At 40.1% G+C, this 9,728-nt stretch overlaps 1 protein-coding gene across 1 annotated transcript in view; it reads left to right on the top strand.

Annotated features, from left to right (window-relative positions):
* The first annotated feature begins 1,621 nt into the window (after positions 1 to 1,621).
* Positions 1,622 to 9,728, top strand: part of FHL2 (four and a half LIM domains 2) — a 136,769-nt gene continuing 128,662 nt past the window's right edge. Inside the window, exon 1 of the mRNA XM_077482683.1 lies at positions 1,622 to 1,747. The gene's annotated coding sequence lies outside the window, so the exon portion shown is untranslated. The remainder of the gene's footprint in view (positions 1,748 to 9,728) is intronic.

Below are 9,728 nucleotides of genomic sequence, written 5' to 3'. Positions count from 1 at the left end.
TTCACTGTATTCACTAAGCTCTGGGGCAAATATGCTTGCAAAGTGCAACTTCCACTGCAAAGTGAACAGCTTATTTATCTTTACTAAATCAACCCAATAAACCCAACAGCCACTGAAAGATTGCTGCTAGTATCATATTAGTTTGTAACAGACTGCTTTTGTATGAAAAAAGAAAAACCGAATAAAGAATATATAAATAAAAAAGAAAAAAGATTGCTGCTAGTAAAATATTCCTAAAAATTTTGAGTTGTCATCGAAGCAAAAGCTGAGGAAAAACCTTCTAATAGAAACAGCTGTTTCTATGACAACTCTCTAAGGCAATCATTCTCAACCAGGGTTCCATCAGATGTTGCTAGAAGTTCATTGAGCTGTGGCTGATTGACCTCCCATCCGATGGTGCTTGTATAGTTCCAGGGCCAAAGCCACTTGGCAATGCCAGCAGCATTACACTAATGCTCTTTTTAGTTGTCTGTAGGGGTGCAATTTATCCTGCTGACAATCCCTGAAAATTATTTTAAGGGTTTCTCTAGGGGAGGAGGTTGAGAAAAGCTGTTGTAAGGGCTCTTTCACTCGATATGTGCATACAAAACTCATGGAATGTTTTCTTTAGCTTCTGCCCCCACTTTAAAGTGGAATTAAACTCTCCAAAAATAAAATAAACTCCCAACTGGCAGGATTTGTATGACAGAAAAGACCCTATTGGTCTGTTCTGTCATTACTGCTTCTCTTTGCTTGTCAGTGTTAATGTAACCTAAGCCAAGCACAGGCACCTCTCTGTGACTCATGTTGTACATATGTGGGAGTTACGTCATTACGGCCCAGCCATTCATGCGGCCAAATAATCTGAACCCAGAAAGAAGACTGGTAGAAGATGGATTCCCCCATTACTACTGAGACTGCTGACACCACAGCGTTGGAAGGGATTGCCTGCCAAGCAAGTCTGCCATAATGTGTTAATATGATGTGCATACCAGTATATTATGGCATAAAGCTCACAAGGGACTTAAAAAAAAAAAAAAAAAAAAACTATTTTTACAATGTTAAATTCTGTTTTAATATGACTTGTGTTACTGTGATATCGGATATAGTTAGATTGATATTTGACTAGCCATTGAACAGGTGGAGGAGGCACCACAAGACAGCTGGGCTACAGGAACAGTAGACATGAATCCACTCCTGGTCACATTATCTTATCTGCATACTTGTTCTGGGTTAGTGCCCCAATATTTTGAAGCCATTGGGTCATCATAAAAGTTAGACAATAGCTGCCTTCTTTCCTTTAACTTTCCATTTTGTATGAAGTGTTTCTTCAATACACTTTATCTGCTTTAATAAGCCCAGGCAAATCCAAAAAGTTAGAAAACTTAACTTTCCAGCAATTTACAATTTTTTGCAGTCTAGCAAAATGATTAAGTTAGGTCAAAATCCAAACTTCTGTGCAGCTCTTAGAATCAGAATTGAGAAACCATGTGTGTAGTGGTAATTCTTTCCTTGATCTGCAGTATCACATTGTTTTAGATGTCTTATTAAATGTCTGCAGCTTTGATGCCTTAAAAGGATGGTGACACTGAGGTGTTTGCATCCCTTATCTTGCACAAAAGATACAGTATTAATAGCTCAACGGGCAGAAGAATGTCATCCTCCCTATTACCAGTGTCATTGTTGAAGTAATGCCGACCATCAAAACTCTGCAGTAGTTATTTTCTCTCCCTCAGTCTGCTAGGAGAAGTGACCCAGCACACAGCAGGTGAGTGGTACCCAATTGTTAGAACCTTATAACATCTACCAGGTTTTCAGATGTCAGGATATTGTCTCCTGTTCAAAGAACAAATTATTTGAAACAAAACAGCTTTTAATATGGAGTATACTTGATTTTCCTCTTGCATTAAAGTGACATTAAACTCTAGTTTAAAAAAAAATATATATATTCTTTACTGAAATAATATATTTTGCATTGCTCTCAACCTCCTCCAAATCTCCAAATTCCTTTCTTTTTTTTCATTTTTTTTTTTTTTTTTTGGTGCTGGGGTCTGACTGCCTGTTAGAGGGTGGCCAAATTAATTCTTCTTCTCTTAGCCACCATCTCTTGCTTACTCCAAAATTGATTATGAACCATGGGGTTTGTATTGTGCATAGAATAGTGCACATGATCACAATTAATGCCCAACTGCTCATTCCAAACAATACAGAAAGCTATAGCAGTAACTCAAATTTTAGTTAATTGATTAGATCAGCGATATATAGAATTTGACTTCATTACAAATTTTTTATTGTGCCAGTTTTTATTTGTACTGTTTCATACTGCCTTCTTTGCTTGATTAAATAAACTTGAATGATTTGGGATATGGTACCATATTATGAAAATCAACCAGGTAGCAATTTTGGTTTTGCTCACCCAACCACCAAAACTTTATTTATGAGATTCGTACATTTACTGTTTTGCTATACTATACAAGCTATAAATAAGCTGGGGCTAGCTTATCCTCTCACTGGTATGCTTAATGTGGTACAATAGATAACTAACAAAAAAAAAAAAATCCAATATGATCATTGAGCCAAATCAGATAGCTGCTATGATATACCTGACACTATTTTTGTGCAGAGTGTTCCATACATACAGAATATAAAGTACGGTACTAATTTATTGCATGCTATAAAGCAACATTAGTCATGTTAAATGTTTCCAAGAATCAAAGAAGAAGAACAAGGTAACATTGTTTTAACTTTAATATGTTGCAATAATATATAAAGTACAACAGAGGTAAGATGTGCCAGGCCAATAAAACATATATTGCTGCTTCTTAAACATTAAAAAGATAACTAAAGTAATATTAGGTATAATTTTTCTCCAACTATTTTAGCATGGTTTTTAATTTTCGTTTTCTTTTCAGCCTCTTATAACTTAATCATGTAAATTCAAATATGAGAAATTTAAAGGAATGTTTTTTTTTTTTTTTTCAGAACTATTAGAACTAAACATGCATACCTACCACTCAGTTATTCAAAATACACATTACACTTTTCTTTAATTTTCAGAGTACACTACTGTAACATACCATAACAATATATGTAGTTATTTATGGAAACTATAATGCTATATAAAAGAAACACAAAAATGTAGCTTGACTGTGAGAGTTCACAAACTGATACCTAGCAGATTTGTGGTAATCCGGTAATTGGCTTGGGATAGGCAAATAAAAGGAGTGTTTGCTATCAGGCTCCATACGAAGTCAGTGGTTACCATTCGCACACTGTTTAGCTGCCCTGATCAGTCTCTAAACATTCATGTGCAAGTTTTGACATTCAAAAAGTTGGCAGTTTCTCCACCCAATACAAGGCCTCTGTGAATAGAGGGTATTCCAGTCCTGGAAAACTAACCAGAAATCTAAATAAAGTAAATGAGAGCAGAGGAACTACTGCAACCATAATATAACATTAACAATAAATACATAGATGCACACTAGTATGAAAATAATGCAAGCTTTAAAAAAAATAAAAGAGATTAATAATAGTACATACATCCAATGTACAAACAGATATTATCAGCAAAGAGCCAAACAAGAGTCCCAGTGAAGCTGTGCACATATACCTGGGTATATACATATAGTCATTAATAAAGATAACTCCAGATGAATATTGCAGCAAAGTTCGGTTACAGGGGCTCCTGAGGATGATTTTGATGTGTCTTTGTGTCAGAGACCTCAAGACAGGATCTGTGAATATGGGGAGACCCTCCAACCATTGTCCAACCAACCTGGAATGCAGCTTCTTTACAGCAGAAACCACCCTGTGGCACTGGAACTCAGAGTTTGCCTATCTAGGCTGTGTCTTAGTCTCTAGAAGTTTCTAATCTGTCTTGCAACTGGGCTTCTAACTACAAAAAATGGATGCCTAACCTGCCTCTAACCTATGCTGGTTTTTAAAGCCCTGAGCTGAAACTAACTATAAAATCCCAAACCAGAAGGGACAGGGTTAACTAAAGTAACCAAAGCTGCATATAAAATCTATTTCAATAAACAGGCGTCCATTCTAATATACTGGAAGGTGACCTATATACATACAGTAGCACAAACTTATTTATCTGGCAATGTGCATGTGAGATAATAACAATATGAAAGAGATAAGGCTTTTCACCATGATTTTAAAACACACTTAAAAATCTTTGGGCAGCTGCAGTTAAACAATTCAAAAATAGGAATACTTGCCTAATAGTCTCTGCTTCTGGTCAGGGTGAAATCAGCAGCTTTTGTGTGTGTGTGTGTATGGGTATGTGGCTCAGCTCCCTGACTCTAATTCCTGGAAACTCCCATTTAAATTATATCACATTTTCAGGGGTTGCAAAAAATAAATTTGCACATTTCCCCCATCAACACAGGCAGTGCTGACAGCGAATCCTTCCTGCTGAGACATTGTATTCTCCCAACGGGGGAAGCCCTCCTTGCTGGGAGAAAACAGTGATTATTGCTGGAGGCTATAGCAGCTGCTAGCAATAATTGCAAGTATAATTTGGCAAGCTGGTTGTTCTCAGGTTGATTGATCAACTTGGTACATTCACATACCTCCCAACTTTAGAACTTGAGAACGAGGGACACCTAGTGATAGAGAAGACATGTGTAGCATGATGTGGCAAAAATGGGCGTGGCTAAAATGTGCTGAATACTGAGGTGGCTTAAAGGAGCCCCCCTTTTCACATCAGAAGCCACCTCCTAAACATCAGAGTTCCTCCTTTACATCAGGATTCCTCACAGCACATGCCGATCACTAGGTCCCAGGCCAGTGATTGACCGCTGGCACCAGGCGATTGGCTCTGAGTCTCACAGACTACAGCCCTGTGTGTGTAAACAGCATAGAACTGTGTTCAGTGACAAGGGATCTAGTTGTTTTTTCATGCCCTGCTAAGCAGGGCATGAAAACAACTTGATGCCCAGTTAAAGCAGCATACATTACACATACAAAAGACAGACAAGCAGCGCCAATCTAAGTGCAGCAATATTAATAACACTGGAAATAAGATAAAAGCATGCACATCTTTATGAGCAGCAGATGGCCAACAGGGCTCCAGAACGGTATCCAGGCAGTGCTGTGGGATCTTGCTCGGTGGCGCCAGTGGTTTCCGGTGTCCCGGGCTAGATGTGAAGGGCACTGGAGGAAGTCATCATACAGGAGGTCCCTGGGCTCTGGGGGAGGAGGCTGTGACATGCACGCCTTCATAGCATGCATGCTCCTTCATCAGGCAAGGTCGTCAGCCATCTTAGGTGTGGTAAATAGAGCTGGCAAGGCAGGCGGGCCAATCGGATCACAGGACCATCCCCCTTTTAGAACTACACACACCAGGGAAGCCGCGGGGTGGGGGTTGGGCATAACAATGTACAAACCATTTGAAACGTTATGTGTAAAGGAAGGGCACATATGTACACAGACAAAACACTCAAAGAGACATGAATCAAAAAGCATAATAAGATAATGGATGAAGATGGGATTAATGATTAATCAATCAGTCAATCAAAAGATTCATTGGTGAATGGATTAGGAGGGTTTTGGGAATACAATATGACATGATAAAAAAGTAAAAAACTGATTAAAACATAAAATATATATATATATATATATATATATAATTATAATACAAAAGATTGACTATGCGCTATAATTAATGTTATTACTTGGGATTGTTTCTATATGAGGGATTTATATAGTGTCTTAAGACTATAATGGTCCTGTGAAAGAATATAGTGGGAATTAATTTGCAGTCAATAAACATAGTGATGCTAGTAATAATTTAGGAAGATTAAATAAGATTAAAGATTAATAGATTTGATACACAGGATGTTAAAACAGTCGAAAATAACATTATAGGAATGTGATATGAATGCTATATGAATGATATGGAAAGAGAACCCATAGTGGTAATGATATATTATTTATCCATATGAGGGGTATGTAGAATGTGTCCATGTGCAAGCACGCGCAGGCGCGCGCACTGGCCGAAATGTGATGTGGGTGCGCATTAGCACAACCATGCACACAACATGGACACTCACCCCCATATAAACAAATGGAATCTATATTTTGGAGGCCCTTGAAAACTGCTCCTAAAATGCATAAGAGGCGCTTTTCAAACACTTTTGAGGCATTAGTGATGTGCTTTTTTGAAGGTCACATGACTAAAAAGAACCAGTGTGAGGCGCTTTTGAATCACTTTTCATGAGCTTTTCAGGCCCTTTTCAAGCGCTTCCCATTCATTTTGATGGAGAGGGGCACTTTTGAGGCACTTTTTTTAGCGCTCCAAAGATGCTGCTTGCTAAAGTTTTTTCAATGCCCCGCCACCACATGGTCCCAGTGTGAAAGTATTCATTGATTGTAATGGAAATTGTGTTTTGAGAGCTTTTCAGGTGCTTTTTTTTTGCATTAAAGGGCCTGAAAAGTGCCTCAATGTGACAGGGGCCTAAAGCTTTGCTTTATTGTGCCCTTTAATCAGCAGTGGTAAAATGATTAACATTTTTCCAGAATCAACATTAGCAACTAGGACCAGACCGGTATCCTGGCAGATGGGTTACAGTCCTTAGATAGTCCCTTCTCCACAGGAACCTGTCCCTAAGCTTCGCCTATCTCTCTTTATCTCTGTCCCTACCTACTTTCCCCACACTGCTCACCAAATGGTACAGCAGAGTCTCTGTATAACAATATTCTATAGATGTAAAATAATCACCCAAATTTAGAGAGAGCTCTGTTTCCAATCAGACACAGGCTCCCCCAAGATGGTGTCTGGAGTCCATGGCAGAGGACACGCTGGTGCAATACCTGACTTCCCGTAAAAGACAGAACACATAATTCCAGTTAAAGGGGAGCTTCAGTCAGATGTACAAAAATAAAAAGTCAGCAGCTACAAAAACTGCTGACTATGAATAAAGAGACACTCACCTGTCCAGGGATCCAGCGCCAGGCTCACCCAAGCCGGTTTCTTCATGGGTAAATAGCAAACATGTCATATTACCTGCCCTGTTGCAGCGAATTTGCACAGAGCAGCCTGGATCCTCCTCTTATCGGGTCCCTCTTCTGCGCTCCTGGCCCCTCCCTCCTATTGCATGTCCCCACAGAAAGCAGCTTGCTATGGGAAACCTGAGCCAAGTCACAGCTATTTGTGTCCATTCAGAGCTGCCATTTAGTCCCCTTTCTCTCCTGATTGGCCAACTGATTTTGATTGAAAGCTGTGGGAGCCAATGGTGTCGCTGCTGTGTCTCAGCCAATCAGGAGGAGAGTCCCAGATGGCCAAGGGACTCGTGGACAGCACTGGACAGAGATGGGGTTCAGGTAAATATTAGGGGGTGCTAGGGAGGCTGCTACACACAGAAGTTTTTATCTTAATGCATAGAATGCATTAAGATAAAAAAAACCTTCTGCCTTTACAACTTCTTTAAAGCGGGAGTCCGCCGGGACTCCGCATTTTTTTTTTTTTAAAAGCCAACAGCTACAAATACTGCAGCTGCTGACTTTTAAAATAGTGACACTTACCTGTCCAGCGTGCCCGCGATGTCGGCACCCGAAGCCGATCTCTAGATCGTCTCTCGGGTCCTGCCGCCGCCATCTTGGGTATGGGAATCAGGAAATGGAGCCTTTCGGCTTCATTTCCCGGTTCCCTACTGCGCATGCGCGAGTCGCGCTGCGCAATAAGGACAGTCCCCCCTGCCTCTGGGATCTGTGTGTTTCCCAGCAGGCAGCAGGGCACTTGCAGAAAGGGGCGTAATCTACGCCCCTTTCCGCAGAGAGCTATCCCGGAAGTGGGTGCAGATACCTGTACTGTACAGGTATCTGCACCCCCCTCCCCCCTGAAAGGTGCCAATTGTGGCGCCGGAGGGGGGGAGGGTTCCCATGAGCGGAAGGTCCACTTTAGGGTGGACCTCCGCTTTAAGCGCTTACTGACCGCAAACTGTATATACAGCAGCAAGACAGCTCGCCTGGGCTGGAGGATCACGTACCTAGTACATAATCCTGCACTTCCGGGTCTGATTAGACACAGCGGGAGCCAATCAGTGGGTCCGGCAGACTTGATGTCTGCTAGTACCCGCCCATCGTTCGTGACACAAGCAAATAAATAAATAAAAATTCCATAAATATATCCCATAGTTTGTAGACACTAAAACTTTGGCGCAAACCAATTAATATATGCTTATTGGGATTTTTTTTTTACCAAAAATATGTTGCAGAATACATATTGGCCTAAATTTATGAAGAAATTAGATTTTTTTATGGGATGTGTTTTATAGCAGAAAGTAAAAAAAAAAAAAAAAAAAAAATAATATATATATATATATATATATATATATATATATTTTTTTTTAAACTGGTTCTGTTTTTGTTTATAGCACCGAAAGAAAGCTCTATTTGTGGGGAAAGAAAAGACATCAATTTTATTTGGGTACAGCGTTACATGAACATGCAATTGTCAGTTAAAATAACGCAGTGCCATATCGCAAAAAATGGCCTGGTCATGAAGGGGGTAAACCTTCCACAGCTGAAGTGGTAGATAGTGAGAACTACACCCAGAAATCTCACTATAGGAAAACAATGTGAGATAAATACCGTTAGATAAAGATGGAGGGATCTCCTAGTGCCACTATTGTATTCTGACAGCTGTAGCTGGCACCTATCAGAATTCCCAAACACTGACTGCATCTGATTGGATGAAGCCACTGTTCCATTGACAATTTTCCACCTGGCTGCTTGTTGGGCGGGAGTTGGCTGGCAAGACCACCCACATAGGGAATTATGGCCTGTTTATCTTCCATAATACCCATGAACATTTGACTGATTACTTGGATGGGGAACAATACTATTTATTCTTCTTTGAAAAGAGCAACATAAAAATTGTATTTAAATACATAAATGAGTTGTAGTTGTGAAGGAAAGGGGATTTAAGGTGGACTTTGCGTCCAAAAGATGAACAATTGGGAGGTGCGTGTAGGGAGTTTATTGGATCACACTGGTATTTAGGATATCTACTATATTTATATTTAATGATCAGTATTTTTAAGCTATGCTATGTTTGGAATCTTTTCTAGCTGTGAATAATCTTTGTGCATGGGTATGTATATATGCTGAATGTGTGTTTAACGTTTCTTTGACTAGGGGTTAACCTTGAAAAGAGTAATAACTGTACAATATCACAAAGGGGTGATGGAATTACTCATTTCGAGTAGTATTTGTATTAGGAATATTTTAATGAGACATTCAGGGGATCATTTATTAAAGAGTATTATTTAACTGACCACAGCCATCGTATGTTTCCTTTCAAAACCCTTTTAGAGGATAAAATGTTCTCATAGCCTGAATTCCTGTTTGCCTCTGTTTTATACTGTATATCCGTAAATCAGGACAAAAAGAAACACTTTTTGGAATAAACTGCTCTTACCTTAGTAACTCCTGTGCACTGTTTACCTCTAGACAGTGCTACATCCCCCTCCCTTGAAGACAACAAAACCACCCCAACTTCAATCACCCCCAGAGTAGGGTGACCACGTGTCCCGGATTGCCCGGAACAGTCCCGCATTTTGCAGATCTGTTCTGGGTCCCGATCACCTTCAATACAGTCCTTAGAATGAAACTGACACAGCCCCCCCCCCCCCCCCAGGCCAATCTGATGCTCCCAAAAAAGGCCACCACATCACCTCACTGACAGTACTTGTCCTGGTCGGGAATGTCTGGACAGGCACAATCTCCTGACCCCTACT

The sequence above is a fragment of the Lithobates pipiens genome, unplaced genomic scaffold, assembly GCF_037356315.1.
Source record: "Lithobates pipiens isolate NorthernLeopardFrog02 unplaced genomic scaffold, aLitPip1_a1.2 Scaffold_16, whole genome shotgun sequence".
Classification (NCBI taxonomy): Eukaryota; Metazoa; Chordata; class Amphibia; order Anura; family Ranidae; genus Lithobates; species Lithobates pipiens.
Note: the sequence above shows the minus strand (reverse complement) of the source record. Positions and strands in the feature narration are given on the sequence as shown.